Genomic DNA, 22,290 nt, shown 5'->3' with positions numbered 1-22,290 from the left:
CACCCAGGAGGCCCTTTAAAGTACTACTTAGGTAGTTTTTTTGGGTATCTGTACTTTACTTCACTATTTATATTTTTGATTACTTTTACTTCACTACATTCCTGAAGGAAATAATGTACTTTTTACTCCATACATTTTCCCTGACACCCAAGAGAGATGTCTTTATACCTTTGAAAAAAGCCACAAGAATAGTTCTGGGTTGATGGGTAAAGACAAAATACTACTTTACAAATAATTCCATGCATAGTTACATGGAGCATACTTTGACAATCGAGATTGCAAACAGGAGTCATTTGAACATCAATGTAAGAGCTACAAGTTTGAGAAATCCCTCAAACACACATTGATCCAGTGCAAGATGTAAGATCAACTGTTTATTGATAGCGTTATTAACATTTCTGATCAGTTAACATTTCTGATAACAGCTATTTCGTCATCAGGCATGATGAAACTTGGATTTTGGAGAGACCTTGTTGCCATTTAAGTGACTGGACAATATAAATAACCACAGATTCAAACTTTGCTCACTTCATGTTAGCAACAAAATCCCAGCCCTTCAGCTCACCAATGGCATCAGCCACCAGATTCTCCTCAAAGGCTGACAGCTTTCCCAGGCCAAGGTTCTTCTCAATTCTGTGTTTCCTGAGGAGGAGAGGTGTGGAGAAGTATTTGCATTCGGCCTCTTCTGACCTTACGTACGCACACTCTACAACGCCATCCTTTCCGTTCACGGCGTCCAGGACGGAGAAGGTGAATCGAGCCCCAGCGTAGGCCATGGACAGCGTAGCAGAGCCTGCTCCAGCCTTGGCCTTCACAACCTCAGTGCCAGCATCCTGGATCCTAGCAGTCAGATCAGACAGCTGGTCGGCTGGGAACTCCACTTTGGGTGTTGCCTGTGAGATGAGAGGAATAATGGTCTTTCCTGCATTTCCTCCAATCACTGGTACATTGACACGTGCTGGGTCAAGGCCTTTCAGCTCTGCGACAAATGCATTGGCTCTGACGATATCCAATGTTGTGACACCACACTCTGTTGGGGTTGTAGACACCATACTTTTTCATCACCTCTGATGTGATGGGAATAGTAGAGTTGACAGGGTTGGCGATGATGCAGATCATGACTTCGGGGCAGTTGCGAGCAACAGCATCAGCCAGAGTGGCCACGATGGTGGCATTAGTGTTGAACAGATCATCACGGGTCATGCCAGGTTTTCTTGGGACGCCAGCGGGGATGACAACGACATTGCAGCCTTTCAGTGCAGCGTCCAACTGGTCTGGACCCATGTAACCAGTGACGTGGGCCCTGGTCTCGATGTGGTTGAGGTCAGCTGCCACTCCAGGTGTGTGGGCAATGTCAAAGAGAGACAGTTCGCCCACCAGAGGACTGTTCTTCAGGAGCAGTGAGAGAGGCTGGCCAATACCGCCGGAAGCACCCAGCACTGCCACCTTGGCATTGTTCTGTGAGGAGGTGGATAATCTCCTGGTAGCAATGCAAATTGTGGGTCTTGCAATGCGGGAAAACATGTTGGATAGGGAGGGGTTGGCTATTCTTTATACCTGATCCTCTTCACAGTGACTCCAACCTTACTAGTTCCATTTTGAATGCTTAGCAGGACAGGAAAACGGTCTAATTCACACACTTACAGAGAAAATCCCTGGTCATCCCTACTGCATCTGATCTGGCAGACTCACTAAACACAAATACTTTGTTTGTAAATTATGTGTGAGTGTTCCCGTGGTTATCCGTACATTTAAAAAACAAGACAATCGTGCTGTCCGGTTTGCTTAATATAAGAAATGTGAAATTATTTATACTTTCACTTTTGATCCTTAAGTATATTTTAGCAATTCCATTTGGATACTGAAGTATATTTAAAACCAAATATGTTTTAGAATTTTTTTTTTACTCAAGTAGTATTTTACTGGGTGACTTTCACTTTTACTGGAGTTATTTTCTATTAAGGTATCTTTACTTTTACTCAAGTATGACAATTGGGTACTTTCCCCACCACTGTGTACACAGCTGCGTTCTGAAAAGCTGAGGTCCTCATATGCAACAACTCTTCCAGAGATGTAATCATCCGAATGTTGTTATCAGCCAGACAGACTCGCTGGCCTAACTACCAGCAGCAGTTTAGTCTAGGTCTAGTTTAGCTCAGTTTAGTCTAGGTCTAAACTATCTGTATTGGTATTGGTAATGGTCTTCAGTTAGTACCCAGTCACAACAGCGTGTCTTTGTGAAATGAGACCGCTGGTCTGTATTAGGAGTGTCGATCTAGGATCAGTTTACCTTTTTAAATCATAATGAATAAGACCACATGGACGGGGGGGGGATCTAATCTAATCTGATCTAATCCTAGATCAGCACTCATAATCTGAGAGACTTTATGAATATGGGCCTTGTTCCAATATCCACACTAGCACTTAGTATGAAGCAATGTATAGTGTTGGGCCAGTAACACAAAGGTTGCTGTTTCTATTCCCCGAGCCGGCAAGGTGGGAAAATCTGCCGTTCTGCCCTTGAGCAAGGCAGTTAACCCCCAACAACAACTGCTCCCCTGGCGCCAAGGACGTGGACATCGAACAAGCCCCCCACATCTCTTGATTCAGAGGTGTTAGGTTAAATACAGAAGACACGTTTCGGTTGAATGCATTCAGTTGTACAACTGACTAGGTCTTCCCCCTAGTATAGACATTTGAACTGACCAGTAGACGAGCGACTCTCAGACAGACCTCCCAGTCCATCTCCCAAGCCTCTAGGAATGATGTCATCCAGTAACATTGGAACACAAGTGGCGTTACCCAAACCACGAGAGAAGAATGTGCTCAGCTCAGCCTCCGTCTAATTTATGACAAGAGCACAAGTGGAAGAACTAGCATTGTGGGGCTAATTGTCAACAGGTCAGAGTTCCCTCACTGCGACTCCATGTGGGGCTACTTGTTTCTGCCTTTCTCAATTGAAACATCAGACTGTCACTGCAAGGAATGAATGTTGCCAGGCCTCACTAATGAACCAATGAATCAATGAATTAGCTAAGCAGCGATTCAATTAATGCGAGCTGAACGGAGGAGCAGGAGACGTGGACATATCCCGGAGAAGGTGATTAGCGCCGAAACAGATACAGACACACGCGAACCGGTCACGGCTGCCAATATCAGTTATTACAACTTTCTCCAACTTTGGACCTTTTCCTCGTTTATTAGCGCGGTAATGGATTTATCATCACTTCCTGATGTTGTATTGATGTCAAGATGTCTGTTTTTTTAATGCCAGTGTTGTGCCAAACCCCCCTTCTAATTTTCTTAGTTTTGTGGCTAGAGTCAAGTACTTTCTGTTGCACACATCGGAGTCAAGTACTTTCTAGAGAGATGACGAAGTTTGTCAAAGAGATGTATTTATAGACGAATACAAATCAGTAGCAGATTTAGGCACGGGTACATATGAGCTGGTTAACCTTTAGAGGCAGACAGTGGTTAAGATCTTTCACACAACGTTCATACATGCATGTGACTCTTCACTTTACTGTGCCGCACATGGTGGGCGGATCGATTCAGCTCGGGTGGTCAGGTTTGTGTTGCCGGGTGTGCGTGCTTGCGTGAGCTCAATACCGAGTGTGTGTGTGTGTGTGTGTGTGTATGTGTGTGTAGGGTTGCGAGAGAGAGCATGATGTGTGGCTTGATGAGGTCCAAGAATAGACATGTCATAATCAACTTTTGCGGCGTACAGCAGGGTGTTTTTTTTCCGCCCGAGTATCAAATCATCTCCCCAAGTTTTGTTTTTCCCGAATCCCAAAACCCCCAGAGCCGAACTGGTTCGAGAGAGAGAAAAAAGAACGAGAGGTTCTCCTTGATTATGTGACATCCTCCGGAAGGCCTCTGCAGTTGTTTCCTCCATTACTTAGGGGGCTTCGCGCTATTGAGACTGTCACTCTCAATTTGGGCTAACGGTAAGCATGCACGGGCCTCCTGGATATTCTCCCCCACACCCACCCAGAGTCCCCCTCCTCTCCACTCTGCCCTTCCCGCCACCGATCGCCGCGGTGACAGTTTGATTACATCATCAATCGTGGCTGTTAACAGTGGTTTTCCTGAGCACCTGGGCAGGCAGGATCACAGCTGGCTCTGAGCTACCGCTGTACCCCTGACCTAACACTGTGTGTGTGCGTGTGCACCTTTCTCTTTCTGTGTGCGTGTGTGTTTCTCATTTCCATTGGCACAAGGGGGACTTGAAGTGACCCGCACGGTGCACTGCAGGATATTATTGAGTGAACGCATGTCTGACTGTTTTGCTGCTGCTTCAGCTCAATACAAAATGAGGAGTTATTAGACTTAGCTAGTTATTTTCTCCTGATATTGACCTGCAGGTCAAGGTTGTAATCAATTGTATAATTGTATTACACTGAGTTTGAGAGATTGTTTATTTTTTGGGCCGGGGGGTGGAGTGTGTGTGTGTGTGTGTGTGTGTGTGTGTGTGTGTGTGTGTGTGTGTGTGTGTGTGTGTGTGTGTGTGTGTGTGTGTGTGTGTGTGTGTGTGTGTGTGTGTGTGTGTGTGTGTGTGTGTGTGTGTGTGTGTGTCTCTGTGTGTGTCTCTGTGTGTGTGTGTGTCTCTGTGTGTCTCTGTGTGCCTGTCCAGAGTCTCGCTCACAACAGAGTTTCATTCACTGTCCTACAGATTCATAGAGATACTGTATGTGACAGCAGGCTGTTGCTCTATGCCGAACAACACACACACTATAAATCCAGGTACTTCCTCCCTCTATTTTCTTTTGCTGTGAAGCCAAATCCCCCATCTTGCCGCTAAAGCCCTGTACATTTATAATGGGACAAAGTGTATGTCTCGTTTCGATTCCTCAGCTATTACATGATTAAATAAATGTCCCGGGTCTTTTCACAAATATTTTTTTTTTATGGCGAGGCGGCCACTCCCCCTCACACACCACTCCCTCCACACCACACGCACACACACACACACACACACACACACACACACACACACACACACACACACACACACACACACACACACACACACACACACACACACACACACACACACACACACACACACACACACACACACACACACACACACAATTGTAATTGCCTTGGGGAGTCGTGGGTGAGGAACGAAAGTTCTGAATTAACATGCGGCATCCGTTACTCTGTCTCACTTAGTGTGTTGTCTCTGTCGTACTGCTGGAACAGTAGCAACATGATGAGCGGCTAGGGAACTAGCTTGTGCATCACATGATGTAACGTCTTTAACTGGAAGCTCGATGCACTGAGTGTTGAAATAATCATGTATCATCACAACAAGAAACTGTTTCAAATGCCACCGTCACATAAAACTGGTTGAAATTACGTCATTATAAAAGACGTCACGGCAACAAGAAAGCTGTCATTATGAGGTCATTTTAACGAGGTATTTGCCCGTTGGGGAAATCTAGGGATTACGGTCCAGTATTCTATCATTATGAAAGGTCATTATGAAAGATCATTCTCAGAGAGGTGGTTTTGGATGTATGAAAAGTAGAATGAGAATTATTGGTTATAGCTGATGCTGTTTTGTCTCTCTGTCTCTGTCTCTTTGTCTCTCTCTCTCTGTCTCTCTCTGTTGCTGTTGCTGTCTCTGTCTCTCTCTATTGCTGTCTCTATCTCGCTCTGTCTCTCTCTCGGTCTCTCTCTGTCTCTCTCTCTCTGTCTCTCTGTGTTTGTCTCTCTGTCTCTCTCTGTCTCTCTCTCTGTCACTGTCTCTCTCTGTCTCTGTCTGTCTCTGTCCCTCTCGCTGTCTCTGTCGTTCTGCCTCTCTCTCGTCGGTCTCTTTGTTTCTGTCTTTCTCTTTCTCTGTCTCGCTCGCTCTCTCTCTCTCTCTCTCTCTCTCTCTCTCTCTCTCTCTCTCTCTCTCTCTCTCTCTGTCTCTGTCTCCCTGTCTCTGTCTCCCTGTCTCTGTCTCCCTGTCTCTGTCTCAGTCTCAGTCTCAGTCTCGCTCGCTCGCTCTGTCTCTGTCTCTGTCTCTGTCTCTGTCTCTGTCTCTGTCTCTGTCTCTGTCTCTCTCTCTCTCTCTCTCTCTCTCTCTCTCTCTCTCTCTCTCTCTCTCTCTCTCGCTCTCTCTCTCTCTGTCTCTGTCTCCCTGTCTCTCCCTGTCTCTCCCTGTCTCTCTCTGTCTCTCTCTCTATCTCTCTGTCTCTGTCTCTGTCTCTGTCTCTCTCTCTCTCTCTCTCTCTCTCTCTCTCTCTCTCTCTCTCTCTCTCTCTCTCTCTCTCTCTCTCTCTCTCTCTGTCTCTGTCTCTGTCTCTGTCTCTGTCTCTGTCTCTGTCTCTGTCTCTCTCTCTCTCTCTCTCTCTCTGTCTCTGTCTCTGTCTCTGTCTCTGTCTCTCTCTCTCTGTCTCTCTCTCTCTCTCTCTCTCTCTCTCTCTCTCTCTCTGTCTCTCTCTCTCTGTCTCTGTCTCTCTCTCTCTCTCTCTCTCTCTCTCTCTCTCTCTCTCTCTCTCTCTCTCTCTCTCTCTCTCTCTCTGTCTCTGTCTCTGTCTCTGTCTCTGTCTCTGTCTCTGTCTCTCTCTCTCTCTCTCTCTCTCTCTCTCTCTCTCTCTCTGTCTCTGTCTCTGTCTCTGTATCTGTCTCTGTCTCTGTCTCTCTCTCTCTGTCTCTCTCTCTCTCTCTCTCTCTCTCTCTCTCTCTCTCTCTCTGTCTCTCTCTCTCTGTCTCTGTCTCTCTCTCTCTCTCTCTCTCTCTCTCTCTCTCTCTCTCTCTCTCTCTCTCTCTCTCTCTCTCTGTCTCTCTCTGTGTCTCTCTCTCTCTCTCTGTCTCTGTCTCTGTCTCCCTGTGTCTCTCTCTCTCTCTCTCTGTCTCTGTCTCTGTCTCTCTCTCTCTCTCTCTCTCTCTCTCTCTCTCTCTCTCTCTCTCTCTCTCTCTCTCTCTCTCTCTCTGTCTCTCTGTCTCTCTGTCTCTGTCTCCCTGTGTCTCTCTGTCTCTCTGTCTCTGTGAAGAAGAAGGACCAACAAAAACAAGATGGAAAAAAGCCATTATCTCTCTATTCCTGGACATTGCAGTAAACATGGCTAATTGTGGCCAGGCCCCGGTAACGGTAACCGTTACAGCCACCACCTCACCCTCCCTTCTCCACAAGATTAATGAAACTTCCATTGCTTTTAATTAGCACAGCTGTGGTCATCAATTATAACCCCTTCTTCCCCCCAAATACAAATATTGTTATATTTGGGGGAAATTCTTGATTTATATTATTGTGGTAGCCGGCGGAGTGAGATGAATGGGCCCGCATCATGGCCGTTGGCAGGGAGATGAAGAGGGGGAGGAGATGGGGGGAGAGGAGGGTAATAAGATCAGCTGCAGGAGGAGAGTGTTGTATCGTGTGAGATGGAGGGAGAGTGAGAGCCGACTCTGATGCAGCGGAGTACATACACGGACTGGACAAAACATTAGGAACACCTGCTCTTTCCATTCACTTATTTTATTTAACCTTTATTTAACTGGGCACGTCAGTTAAAAACAAATTCCTATTTACAATGACGGCCTGCCAAGAGGCAAAAGACCTCCTTTGGGGACGGGGGCCTGGGATTAAACATACAAATCAATTAACTAAAAATATAGAACAAAACACACATCACGACAAAAGAGACAACACAACACTACATAAAGATAGCCCTAAGATGACACCACAGCATGGCAGCAACACATGACAACAACACGGTAGCAGCACAAAACAGGGTACAAACATTGCTGGGCACAGACAACAGCACAAAGGGCAAGATGGTAGAGACAACAATACATCACACAGAGCAGCCACAACTGGCAGTAAGAGTGTCCACGACACAGACTGAATCCAGGTGAAGGCTATGATCCTTCATTGATGTCACCTGTTAAATCCACTTCACTCAATGCAGATGAAGGGGAGAAGACGGGACAAAGTGGGATTTTATAGCCTTCACACTTGAGACATGGATTGTGTGTTTGTGCCGTTCAGAGGGTGAAGGGCAAGACAAAATATTTCAGTGCCTTTGAACGGGGTATGGTAGTAGGTGCCAGGTGCCAAGAACTGCAACGCTGCTGGGTAGAGCCAACTCAGATCGTCAGTAGCGTAAGTCAAAGATCCACCGCATTTAAAGCAACGCATTTGGATCTTATCGAAACCCTCAGTGGGCTCGCTAGCTGAATGATTGATTGGCGTATACGGACTTCCTTATCTGCTCAGCGTCAACTTTTGTGTTCCCCATCTCTCTGTACAGTGTGCTGTACATTCTCCTCAGTCCTCTCCGTCCCTTGCCGACTTAGCTTTCCCTTGCCAGTTCAGTAAAACCCTAATACGGTCCCTTACCCTGGGGACGACTGACACCGGGGCTCCCTTGGCTTTCTGTCTCTCAGGCTGCGTGCCCGAAAACCACACCCCGCTCCGTGGGGGCCCTGGTCAAAAGTAGTGCACTAATGTGGGGAATAGGGTGCCGTTTGGGACACAAGCCTTTGTCTCTGTGCTGTGCTGCCCTGGTGTGTGGCGTTTAGCTTAGCACAGTTTGCCGTGGCTTTGCTAACCTGGCCAGCTACAGGCAGAGAGATGTGTCTCTCCCATTTCAAATGGAGATTTATGACGTTTTCCCTTCTTCTCTCCTCTTCCCCAGGCTTGCTCTTTCCCCCCCGCACTGTCCGTTGCATCCGATTGGAGACAGCGAGCGTGAGGTGTTTCTGTGCACGTTGAGCTGTAGACTGGGATAGAATCTCTCCACCATCATACTGTTCTCTCGCTCGCTGACAACAGTGCTATAGGATGGTGGTATCTCTGTATTTCTGACGCTCTCTCTTTCAGAGTATTGGTGAAATGTGTTCTAGTGATTGATGCGGAGTATGTGTAGATGGGGAGGCAGGGAGATAGGCTCTGTTTTTCAACCTGGCTGTTGGTGGTGGAATTGTGTGTTGGGTTTGTTGTGAGCCACCAGCCACCGTTTGCCCTCTTGACTCCAGTGTGAGATCTGGGATGGGAAGATATTTCATGAGCGCGCGCACGCACACACACACACGAACACACACGCAAGACCCACACCCCTACGTCCACCAACTCACAGAATGCAGCGCAGAAATAATGTTTTAAATGCAATCATTGTCAGAGCCAAACAATGTCATTTATCAAGGGAGCGTTTTGGACTGTATAATAAGTTTCACATTATTAATACCATTTTTCATCCTCTGTCAGGCCTGTCTGATTTATGGCGTGCGTGTGATCTAAGGTGATCATTGAATTAGAATTCCAGTAATGAGAGAGAGAAAGAGAGAGAGAGAGAGAGAGAAAGAGAGAGAGAGAGAGAGAAAGAGAGAGAGAGACTTTACTTCTGCACACACACAGCCAACCCGTTATGCTTTTGCTGTTTTGCCACGAAGCGAATTTGCTAAACAACTGTTGGCTCGACCGATACTGGCTTCCTAATTTGAAGGGGGGGGACAGAGCGAGGCCCCTGTTAATTAGATAAGGGATAAAGCTCATTATTTAAAATGATATTGAGCCAAAAGTAAATATGAGTGGCCCCGTTAGAGGGCTCATCATGAGCCGGGATGGGGATGGGCCGTCGGTACAGCAGAACACAATCATTTACAGCTGGATGCTCTTTGATGTATAGACTTTACCTTTTTATTAAGTGAGTGTCGTCACGGTCCCTGGCTCACTCATTTCCCTCTGTGTGTAATCAAAATCCATAGCCAGACCCCCCCCCACCCCCACCAACCTCCCGGCTCCTACAGCCTTCCCAGATACCATATCCAGGAAATCTCGCTTTATGCAAAACCAGGGTCTAGGTTATATGTTCAGTTGAAGAAACACACAAAAAAACAAATAGAAACACATATTCCTTTCAGATAATTCGAGGGGCAATAAAGAAAGTAGTCAATCATTTCTTTAATATTGGATCAAGGGTGTAGCGCTAGCAAGTCAATCTTTGTGTGTTATTAGCTGCTCTCTCTCGCTCTCTCTCTCTCTGTCTCTCTGTGTCGGTCTCTCTCTCTCTCTCTCTCTCTCTCTCGTTCTATTGCATTAGCTCGTCTGTCTGGGGTGTGTGATCTCTGTCATACATCATCCTCTTTGATTTCTGCCAGAGAGTGAGTTTCTCTTCTGCTCTAATCAGGTTGTGGAGTCTACCTCTGGTTAAACACTCCAACACTTTAAACAGGAAGGGAGCAGCCCGGGGCTTTCCTAAATGCCAGCCTCATCCCCGTGTAAGTGCACTGCTTTTGACCAAGGGCCAATATGGATCTGGTGCCATTCTGGGACACACCCAGTGTTGCCGTGCTGTTTACCGTTGTTGACTCCAACCCACGGGGCGCTCTTTCACGCTACCCCTCTCCGTAGTATCACCAGGGGGATTTATGGCGGCGTTTCACTGTATTCCTTAAAAGATCATTACATTCATCATTCCGTTTCTCTTGCTTTCCTTCCTGTGTACCTGAGAGCCGGCACAATGGCGGCGGGAAAACATCAATATTGTACCAGCACGACTGCTGGCAGGTGAGCTTAATGAAATTCTAGGAGTGTAATTTTGATTTACGAGCCGCTAATGTGGCCTGATATTAGAGAGAAACCGCACGGATACGGCTGCCTGGTGCTGTATTGAAGGGCTATCAGACGCCCCAATAAAGAGCGTCGTGTCTTTAAGGCTTTTGGCTGCGTTATTGTCACAAATATTCATATCCATAGTATTTCTTCGCGGCGACGCAATTTAGTACCGGCAATATATACATATATATACATGCGAAGATAATAGATCATTTGGGTGGGGATCCTCAGATTGCAGAGGCTTTAAATACCAGAAAGTTTGGACTTGGAAGCACCTGGAAGCTTTTTTAAGTGCTGCTGACGGGTACTGAGGGAGGCCTTTGTGTCGTCACACAAATCAGGAGAAGGGGGGCTTTTCTGTCTTGTTGGTGGTTGGTTACCGGCCAAGGATGCCAGTGGGTTGCATTTTCGGTTCATGATTTGTGATTTTGTGATGAAACGTTTTGTTTTACGGTCCGGTTTTCATTAAACCCATTACAGCCATAACTGTATTGGACCCCCCACACACACACTCGTACGTACGCATTTATCATTCAAACATCTCTTTTCAATCCTTTCTTTGTTCCTTGCTGGATCTCGTGTGTGTGTGTGTGAGCTATGGCTCATAATAAAAACAGGCAATAACAAGGGCACCTCACTGGGACCTAGCCTTTACTCCCCCCCCCCCTAAGTTATGGGCTGAATAACCACGGAACCATATTAAGATAACATTTCCTGATTGTTTGCCGGGCAACGAAGCTCCTTCACCTCGCTTTCATCTCGTCCACCATGTTCATTAAATTGACAATTTGTATTTGCCCCATAGCGGGATAAACAGAAGCTCAACTGATGCCTCTTTTATTAATTATTTCATTATCTTTTCTTCCCCCTTTCTGGGTTGAAGGTTAATATAAATCCGCAGTAGCATCTCTGTGGTACTGGGGTCTTGTTTGTATTGCAGCCATACTGTGTGTACGTATGCACTACCTCTCTCTCTGTCTCTCTCTCTCAATTCAATTTGCTTTATTGTCATGACGTAACAATGTACATATTGCCAAAGCTTATTTTGGATATTTACAATATAAAAAATAACTACAAATGAGAATCAAAATTGTCAACGGGACAACAGTAACAACAATAAACAAGGGTCAAAATAACCATACATTCACCAATAACAAGAAGCATACAGTAGAGGACATGTGCAGGTTGATTGGTCTGTCTGACTCCGTCCCTCAACTTATGGCAGGCAGCAATGTTGTGCGCTGCCAACCCACAGCTCTCTGCGTCCTCCCCCAACTCAGTTAATTGTTAACGTCGTACACCACTTAAGAAGTGTGACGTTAACATGTGGAATCCAAAGAAATCCTTCCTCTGAACTCTGCCTTTTCACAAATCGTTATGTTGCGGTGGTCGACATGCAGAACACACACCTAGCCACAGTGTTGGGAGGTAGATGACGGCTCATTTGAATGGTAAACGAGCTCCGTCCAGCCAGCTGATTTGATTACCTCCAAAGCCCATTGGACCATAGACTACTAGAGTCTTGGAAAGCACGTGCAGGGCACGAGAGTGATGGTGTCCAGTCTTGCTATCGTTCAACCTGGGAACGAGCTTGTCGTCCGTTGACTTTGCGTACGCTTATGGAAAATAACGGAACCAGGGCTGTGTACTCAGGAAAGTCACCCAAAGGAATCTAATATCTTCCATTTAAAAAAAACAAACAAAAAAAAACACTCCCTTTAATTTGGTTTCAATCGACTCCCGGCAGAAGAAATCTTCCGGCCTCACGCATACACACACACACGTTTTGACCCCAGTCGAGTTTAAAGTTATCCTCTGTCTTCGACAGCTCAAGGTCAAATGACTTAATCTTCATTCTGCTAATTTAGTCTGGATTTAAGCTGCTGAGAGAGAGAGAGAGAGAGAGAGAGAGAGAGAGAGAGAGAGAGAGAGAGAGAGAGAGAGAGAGAGAGAGAGAGAGAGAGAGAGAGAGAGAGAGAGAGAGAGAGAGAGAGAGAGAGAGAGAGAGAGAGAGAGAGAGAGAGAGAGAGAGAGAGAGAGAGAGAGAGCGAAAGAAAGCAAAACAGAGAGGCCTGCCAGTTGATGATCCACACTGAGCGCTGTCGTGTTTCTCCCTCTATGTTATCTTTCGCCGCCACACACACTCTTATTTTGCACGTGAAAATCCTCTCCTGACAGTTGCATATCAGATGGACTCTCTCTCTCTCTCTCTTTCCCCCCCATCCCCCCTTCATTAAATAAACAAGTCTTCATTTTGAAGTTGTCTGTTTGTGTCAGTTTGCCTGGAAGGGAGAGTTGGCCTCTTTCTCCCTCTGAAGTGTGAGAATATGGCGGACAGTTTTCGGGTCAACCTAACGTGAGGGAAAGGGAGGGACCCCTGGAGTGGTCTCCACAGTACTTCACAGCATCTTGACTTATTTAGGAAGGTTATGACTGGTCAGTTTTGTGCCACGTGTCCTGTTGTGTCTAATAAGTAAAATAGGGTTAGTGGAAGTAAGTTACTGATACACACACACACACAATCCTATCCCAGTGACCACCTTGCCACATGGGGGCGGTAGTGCAGAGAGGCTTCACATGGGCTTCCTTTGCCATCAGTGGAAGTGTATCCTGCTGATCCACACAATGTATGTGTGAGAAGTATGGTGATGAATGACAGTATAGGAATAAAGACAGGAGCTTACAGGGAAGAGGCCCACCTGGCTATTTGAATAAATCTGCATGGGATGCCAATCATTTAGCTGCTTCAGGATCAGAGGAAAGAGAGAAACAGAGGGTTTGTGTGTGTGTGTGTGTGTGTGTGTGTGTGTGTGTGTGTGTGTGTGCGTGCGTGCGTGCGTGCGTGCGTGCGTGCGTGCGTGCGTGCGTGCGTGCGTGCGTGCGTGCGTGCGTGCGTGCGTGCGTGCGTGCGTGCGTGCGTGCGTGCGTGCGTGCGTGCGTGCGTGCGTGCGTGCGTGCGTGCGTGCGTGCGTGGACAAGAATAGTGAAACCAAAAAATGTTGACCATCTATTGTTAAACCCCATAAGAAATAGCAGGTTATGGTTAGAATGAGTGTTAAGGTTAGAATATAGGGTTAGTAGCAAGGGTTAGTTTTAGGGTTAGGAGCTAGGGTTAGTTTTAGGGTTAGGAGCTAGGGTTAGTTTTAGGGTTATGGTTAGAATGAGTGTTAAGGTTAGAATATGTCATCTGGTTTCAGAGCTGGTCATGGGTGCACCTCAGCCACGCTCAAGGTCCTAAACAACATCATAACCGCCATCAATAAGAGACAATACTGTGCAGCTGTATTCATCGAGCTGGCCAAGGCTTTTGACTTGGCCAGCTCGATTCTCATCGGCAGACTCAACAGCCTTGGTTTCACAAATGACTGCCTCGCCTGGTTCACCAACTACTTCTCTGATAGAGTTCAGTGTGTCAAATCGGAGGGCCTGTTATCCGGACCTCTGGCAGTCTCCACAGGGTTAAATTCTTGGGCCGACTCTCTTCTCTGTATACATCAATGATGTCGCTCTCGCTGCTGGTAAGTCTCTGATCCACCTCTACGCAGACCAGGTTTACTTCTGGCTCCTCTTTGGACACTGTGTTAGCAAACATCCAGACGAGCTTCAACGCCACACAACTCTCCTTCCGTGGCCTCCAACTGTAAAACTGTCCAACTGTAAAACAAAGTGCATGCTCTTCAACCGATCCTTGCCCATACCTGCCCATCCGTCCAGCATCACTACTCTGGACGGTTCTGACTTGTGTGGACAAATACCTAGGTGTCTGGCTAGACTGTAAACTATCCTTCCAGACTCACATTAAGCATCTCCAATCCAAAATTAAATCTCGAATCGGCTTCTTATTTTGCAACAAAGCATCCTTCCCTCATGCTGCCAAGCATACCTTCGTAAAACTGACCATCCTACCGATCCTCGACTTCGGCAATGTAATTTATAAATTAGCCTCCAACACTCTACTCAGCAAACTGGATGCAGTTTATCACAGTGCCATCCGTTTTGTCACCAAAGCCCCATATACAGTGCCTTGCGAAAGTATTCGGCCCCCTTGAACTTTGCGACCTTTTGCCACATTTCAGGCTTCAGACATAAAGATATAAAACTGTATTTTTTTGTGAAGAATCAACAACAAGTGGGACACAATCATGAAGTGGAATGACATTTATTTGATATTTCTAACTTTTTTAACAAATCAAAAACCGAAAAATTGGGCGTGCAAAATTATTCAGCCCCCTTAAGTTAATACTTTGTAGCGCCACCTTTTGCTGCGATTACAGCTGTAAGTCGCTTGGGGTATGTCTATCAGTTTTGCAAATCGAGAGACTGAAATATTTTCCCATTCCTCCTTGCAAAACAGCTCGAGCTCAGTGAGGTTGGATGGAGAGCATTTGTGAACAGCAGTTTTCAGTTCTTTCCACAGATTCTCGATTGGATTCAGGTCTGGACTTTGACTTGGCCATTCTAACACCTGGATATGTTTATTTTTGAACCATTCCATTGTAGATTTTGCTTTATGTTTTGGATCATTGTCTTGTTTAAAGACAAATCTCCATCCCAGTCTCAGGTCTTTTGCAGACTCCATCAGGTTTTCTTCCAGAATGGTCCTGTATTTGGCTCCATCCATCTTCCCATCAATTTTAACCATCTTCCCTGTCCCTGCTGAAGAAAAGCAGGCCCAAACCATGATGCTGCCACCACCATGTTTGACAGTGGGGATGGTGTGTTCAGGGTGATGAGCTGTGTTGCTTTTACGCCAAACATAACGTTTTGCATTGTTGCCAAAAAGTTCCATTTTGGTTTCATCTGACCAGAGCACCTTCTTCCACATGTTTGGTGTGTCTCCCAGGTGGCTTGTGGCAAACTTTAAACAACACTTATTATGGATATCTTTAAGAAATGGCTTTCTTCTTGCCACTCTTCCATAAAGGCCAGATTTGTGCAATATACGACTGATTGTTGTCCTATGGTCAGAGTCTCCCACCTCAGCTGTAGATCTCTGCAGTTCATCCAGAGTGATCATGGGCCTCTTGGCTGCATCTCTGATCAGTCTTCTCCTTGTATGAGCTGAAAGTTTAGAGGGACGGCCAGGTCTTGGTAGATTTGCAGTGGTCTGATACTCCTTCCATTTCAATATTATCGCCCGCACAGTGCTCCTTGGGATGTTTAAAGCTTGTGAAATCTTTTTGTATCCAAATCCGGCTTTAAACTTCTTCACAACAGTATCTCGGACCTGCCTGGTGTGTTCCTTGTTCTTCATGATGCTCTCTGCGCTTTTAACGGACCTCTGAGACTATCACAATGCAGGTGCATTGATACGGAGACTTGATTACACACAGGTGGATTGTATTTATCATCATTAGTCATTTAGGTCAACATTGGATCATTCAGAGATCCTCACTGAACTTCTGGAGAGAGTTTGCTGCACTGAAAGTAAAGGGGCTGAATAATTTTGCATGCCCAATTTTTCAGTTTTTGATTTGTTAAAAAAGTTTGAAATATCCAATAAATGTCGTTCCACTTCATGATTGTGTCCCACTTGTTGTTAATTCTTCACAAAAAAATACAGTTTTATATCTTTTTGTTTGAAGCCTGAAATGTGGCAAAAGGTCGCAAAGTTCAAGGGGGCCGAATACTTTCGCAAGGCACTGTATTACCCACCACTGTGACCTGTACGCTCTTGTTGGCTGGCCATCGCTTCATACTCGTTGCCAAACCCACTGGCTACAGGTTATCTACAAGTCTCTACTAGGTAAAGCCCCGCCTTATCTCAGCTCACAGGTCACCATAGCAGCACCCACTCGTAGCACGCCCTCCAGCAGGTATATCTCACTGGTCACCCCCAAAGCCAATACCCCCTTTGGCAGCCTTTCCTTGCAGTTCTCTGCTGCCAATGACTGGAACGAACTGCAAAAGTCACTGAAGCTGGAGACCCATATCATAGCACTATCTTTCAGCACCAGCTGTCAGAGCAGCTCACAGATCACTACATCTGTACATAGCCCATCTGTAAACAGCCCATCTATCTACCTCATCCCCATACTGCATTTATGTATTAATCTTGCTCCTTTGCACCCCAGTATTTCTACTTGCACATTCATCTTCTGCACATCTATCATTCATTTAATTGCTATATTGTAATTACTTCGCCACCATGGCCTATTTATTGCCTGAACTCCCTTATCTTACCTCATTTGTACTCACTGTATATATATTTTTATTTTTTTCTAATGTATCATTGACTGTATGTTTGTTTATTCCATATGTAACTCTGTGTTGTTATATGTGTCGAACTGCTTTGCTTTAGCTTGGCCTGGTCGCAGTTGAAAATGAGAACTTGTTCTCAACTAGCCAACATGGTTAAGTAAAGGTGAAATAAATAAATAAATATAGGGTTAGGAGCTAGGGTTAGTTTTAGGGTTAGGAGCTAGGGTTAGTTTTAGGGTTAGGAGCTAGGGTTAGTTTTAGGGTCATGGTTAGAATGAGTGTTAAGGTTAGAATATAGGGTTAGGAGCTAGGGTTAGTTTTAGGGTCATGGTTAGAATGAGTGTTAAGGTTAGAATATAGGGTTAGGAGCTAGGGTTAGTTTTAGGGTTATGGTTAGAATGAGTGTTAAGGTTAGAATATAGGGTTAGGAGCTAGGGTTAGTTTTAGGGTTAGGAGCTAGGGTTAGTTTTAGGGTTATGGTTAGAATGAGTGTTAAGGTGTAACGCTCAATGAGTGAATGGGTGTGGAGTCAGGCGCAGAGAGCAAAGGAAAACACGCTTTAATGTCCAAAATCAAAAATAACAAAATAGTTATACCCAACACAGGCGTAACTATTACTACAGTAAGTACCCCCTAGGTATGTATGCACACATGACTGTAAGTCGCTTTGGATAAAAGCGTCAGCTAAATGGCATATATTATTATTATTATTATTATTATTATTATATATAGGTAAAAATACCAGGACAGCGAGAAAACCCCCAAAAAACACTAACACCTCTCACAAATACAGAAGACCAAGCCCCCCACAAACAGAAGCGGGCTAAACACCACCCTAACAACCAAACAATGAACAGGTGAAAACAAACGAACATGGAACAAAGGATCGGTGGCAGCTAGTAGACCGGCGACGACGACCACCGCGCGCCACCCGAACAAGAAGGGGAGCCACCTTCGGTAATATTTGTGACAATAAGGTTTGAATATAGGGTTAGGAGCTAGGGTTAGTTTTAGGGTTTCGGCTCCTGAGTCGCGCAGCCGTCTAAGGCACTACATCTCAGTGCAAGAGGCGTCACTATAGTACCTGGTTCGAATCCAGGCTGTATCACATCTCGCCATGATTGGGAGTCCCATAGGGCGGCGCACAATTGGCCCAGCGTCGTCCGGGTTTGGCCGGAGTAGGCCGTCATTGTTAATAAGAATTTGTTCTTAACTGACTTGCCTAGTTAAATAAAGGTTAAATAAATAAAATAAAATGAAATAGGGTTAAGGTTAGGGGTTAGAGAAAGTAGTATTTTGAATGGGACTAGTTGTACAATACTGTGTGTGTGTGTGTGTGTGTGTGTGTGTGTGTGTGTGTGTGTGTGTGTGTGTGTGTGTGTGTGTGTGTGTGTGTGTGTGTGTGTGTGTGTGTGTGTGTGTGTGTGTGTGTGTGTGTGTGTGTGTGTGTGTGTGTGAATACCAACACAATTACGCTCCTTGTCATCATGTGTAATTAAGATCTAAGGTGTGCCTGTTAATTTCATACAAGTGGAAACCTGATGAGCAGCAACCACAACAAAAATAAAAACAACTCTATCCAAGATGGCGTAGCGGTAAGTCGCCCTGTCGTATCGTCTCTCTGTAAATATCTGTAAATATCGTCTCTTTTTCGTTTTAGATATTTTTCTTCGCATATCTTTAAAAACATTTTGCTAAACCTAAGCTTCCAAATACTCTCCTGCAATCCGCCTCACCCAATGTAGCTACTTTTCCTAAAGTATTTATATTTACTTCGGAACCGGAACCCCTCAACTGAAGCTAGCCAGCTAACCACCAGCTATGCTAGCGGTCTTCAGCTAACCGGTCATCAGCTAACCTTTAGCTCGGAAAGCTCTCGCCAGTTCGAACAACGCGACGCTAACCAGAGCATAACGGACCTATTTATTTTTTATCCCCGGATTCCCTCTGCAAACGGAACATTTTTTTCAGCTGGATCTTCACAACTAGCTATCGTGCTAAACCGCAACCCTGGTTGATTACTCCTGGCTAGCGTTTCCACCCACGTAGCTTGAAGCTAGCCCGGCCAGAGCTCCTGTGTTCCTAGCATACTCCTGGGCTTCTATACCCGGACCCACGACCGGTCTATCGATGTCACTGCATGAAGAGGAATAAACAGACTCACCCCATCGCAACGTCCTCCAAAGGCTAACTCTCTAGCCCTCGCTATCTCCTTGCTTGCTAATTCGGCATGCTAACTGCTAGCTTGTTTAGCCCAGGTCTGCTAACTACTACCTTGTTTACCCCGGCATGCTAATCTGTTAGCTTGTTAGCACAGGCCTGCTAACCGTCTGCATTGCAGTGGTACTTTCTATCTCTTCCCGATTTTTAAAATTTGTTCATACCTTCCGGAAACCTGCCTCACCCAATGTGATACGGAATCGCTATTATTTTTAATTTTTAGAACACACTCAAGAACCTCCAGAAACGAACCACCTAACTAGCTACAAGCTATTTAGTCATTGTTATTTTTTTTTAACCTGGATAACACTCGCCAGTCCAGCCCCCCTGCCCCATCCACCGCTGCCCCTGGACTCTGATCACTTGGCTACATAGCTGATGCACGCTGGACTGTCCATTAATCACGGTACTCCATTCTGCTTGTTTGTTTTATCTGTCGGCCCCGTTGCCTAGTCAATGCCATTTTACCTGCTGTTGTTATGCTAGCTGATTAGCTGTTGTCTCACCCACTGTTTTAGCTAGCTTTCCCAATTCAACACCTGTGATTACTGTATGCCTCGCTGTATGTCTCTCTCAAATGTCAATATGCCTTGTATACTGTTGCTCAGGTTAGTTATCATTGTTTTAGTTCACAATGGAGCCCCTCGTCCCACTCCTCATACCCCTGATACCTCCTTTGTCCCACCTCCCACATATGCGGTGACCTCACCCATTACAACCAGCATGTCCAGAGATAAAACCTCTCTCATCATCACCCAGTGCCTGGGCTTACCTCCGCCGTACCCGCACCCCACCATACCCCTGTCTGCGCATTATGCCCTGAATATATTCTACCATGCCCAGAAACCTGCTCCTCTTATTCTCTGTCCCCAACACTCTAGGCGACCAGTTTTGATAGCCTTTAGACGCACCCTCATACTACTCCTTCTCTGTTCCGCGGGTGATGTGGAGGTAAACCCAGGCCCTGCATGTCCCCAGGCACCCTCATTTGTTGACTTCTGTGATCAAAAATGCCTTGGTTTCATGCATGTCAACATCAGAAGCCTCCTCCCTAAGTTTGTTTTACTCACTGCTTTAGCACACTCTGCTAACCCTGATGTCCTTGCCGTGTCTGAATCCTGGCTCAGGAAGGCCACCAAAAATTCAGAGATTTCCATACCCAACTATAACATCTTCCGTCAAGATAGAACTGCCAAAGGGGGAGGAGTTGCAGTCTACTGCAGAGATAACTTGCAAAGTAATGTCATACTTTCCAGGTCCATACCCAAACAGTTCGAACTACTAATTCTGAAAATTACTCTCTCCAGAAATAAGTCTCTCACTGTTGCCGCCTGCTACCGACCCCCCTCAGCTCCCAGCTGTGCCCTGGACACCATTTGTGAATTGATTGCCCCCCATCTAGCTTCAGAGTTTGTTCTGTTAGGTGACCTAAACTGGGATATGCTTAACACCCCGGCAGTCCTACAATCTAAGCTAGATGCCCTCAATCTCACACAAATCATCAAGGAACCCACCAGGTACAACCCTAACTCTGTAAGCAAGGGCACCCTCATAGACGTAATCCTGACCAACTGGCCCTCCAAATACACCTCCGCTGTCTTCAACCAGGATCTCAGCGACCACTGCCTCATTGCCTGTATCCGCTACGGTGCCGCAGTCAAACGATCACCCCTCATCACTGTCAAACACTCCCTAAAACACTTCTGTGAGCAGGCCTTTCTAATCGACCTGGCCCGGGTATCCTGGAAGGACATTGACCTCATCCCGTCAGTTGAGGATGCCTGGTCATTCTTTAAGAGTAACTTCCTCACCATTTTAGATAAGCATGCTCCGTTCAAAAAATGCAGAACTAAGAACAGATACAGCCCTTGGTTCACTCCAGACCTGACTGCCCTCGACCAGCACAAAAACATCCTGTGGCGGACTGCAATAGCATCGAACAGTCCCCACGATATGCAACTGTTCAGGGAAGTCAGGAACCAATACACGCAGTCAGTCAGGAAAGCTAAGGCCAGCTTCTTCAGGCAGACGTTTGCATCCTGTAGCTCCAACTCCAAAAAGTTCTGGGACACAGTGAAGTCCATGGAGAACAAGAGCACCTCCTCCCAGCTGCCCACTGCACTGAGGCTAGGGAACACGGTCACCACCGACAAATCCATGATTATCGAAAACTTCAACAAGCATTTCTCAACGGCTGGCCATGCCTACGGCTGGCTACTCCTACCTCGGCCAACAGCTCCGGCCCCCCCGCAGCTCCTCGCCCAAGCCTCTCCAGGTTCTCCTTTACCCAAATCCAGATAACAGATGTTCTGAAAGAGCTGCAAAACCTGGACCCGTATAAATCAGCTGGGCTTGAAAATCTGGACCCTCTATTTCTGAAACTATCCGCCGCCATTGTCGCAACCCCTATTACCAGCCTGTTCAACCTCTCTTTCATATCGTCTGAGATCCCCAAGGATTGGAAAGCTGCTGCAGTCATCCCCCTCTTCAAAGGGGAGACACCCTGGACCCAAACTGTTACAGACCTATATCCATTCTGCCCTGCCTATCTAAGGTCTTCGAAAGCCAAGTCAACAAACAGGTCACTGACCATCTCGAATCCCACCGTACCCTCTCCGCTATGCAATCTGGTTTCCGAGCCGGTCACGGGTGCACCTCAGCCTCACTCAAGGTACTAAACGACATCATAACCGCCATCGATAAAAGACAGTACTGTGCAGCCGTCTTCATCGACCTTGCCAAGGCTTTTGACTCTGTCAATCACCAGATTCTTATCGGCAGACTCAGTAGCCTTGGTTTTTCGGATGACTGCCTTGCCTGGTTCACCAATTACTTTGCAGACAGAGGTCAGTGTGTCAAATCGGAGGGCATGCTGTCCGGTCCTCTGGCAGTCTCTATGGGGGTGCCACAGGGTTCAATTCTCGGGCCGACTCTTTTCTCTGTATATATCAATGATGTTGGTCTTGCTGCGGGCGATTCCCTGATCCACCTCTACACAGGCAACACCATTCTATATACTTCCGGCCCGTCATTGGACACTGTGCTATCTAACCTCCAAACGAGCTTCAATGCCATACAACACTCCTTCCGTGGCCTCCAACTGCTCTTAAACGCTATTAAAGCAAATGCATGCTTTTCAACCGATCGCTGCCTGCACCCGCATGCCCGACTAGCATCACCACACTGGATGGTTCCGACCTTGAATATGTGGACACCTATAAGTACCTAGGTGTCTGGCTAGACTGCAAACTCTCCTTCCAGACCCATATCAAGCATCTCCAATCGAAAATCAAATCAAGAGTCGGCTTTCTATTCCGCAA

The 22,290-nt window shown here is 46.2% G+C and overlaps 1 protein-coding gene and 1 pseudogene across 3 annotated transcripts in view; one reads left to right on the top strand and one right to left on the bottom strand.

The window, feature by feature from the left end:
* Window positions 1-22,290, top strand: part of LOC118367305 (zinc finger protein 407) — a 231,791-nt gene that overhangs the window by 118,639 nt on the left and 90,862 nt on the right. The gene's annotated exons all lie outside the window — the stretch shown is intronic.
* LOC118367306 (malate dehydrogenase, mitochondrial-like) lies at window positions 362-1,602 on the bottom strand (annotated as a pseudogene). The gene has a single exon (XR_004822105.2). The product of XR_004822105.2 is annotated as a malate dehydrogenase, mitochondrial-like (transcript).

This window comes from Oncorhynchus keta, chromosome 34, assembly GCF_023373465.1.
Source record: "Oncorhynchus keta strain PuntledgeMale-10-30-2019 chromosome 34, Oket_V2, whole genome shotgun sequence".
Taxonomy (NCBI): Eukaryota; Metazoa; Chordata; class Actinopteri; order Salmoniformes; family Salmonidae; genus Oncorhynchus; species Oncorhynchus keta.
The sequence above is the reverse complement of the archived record's forward strand: the minus strand, read 5'-3'. Positions and strand labels throughout refer to the sequence as shown.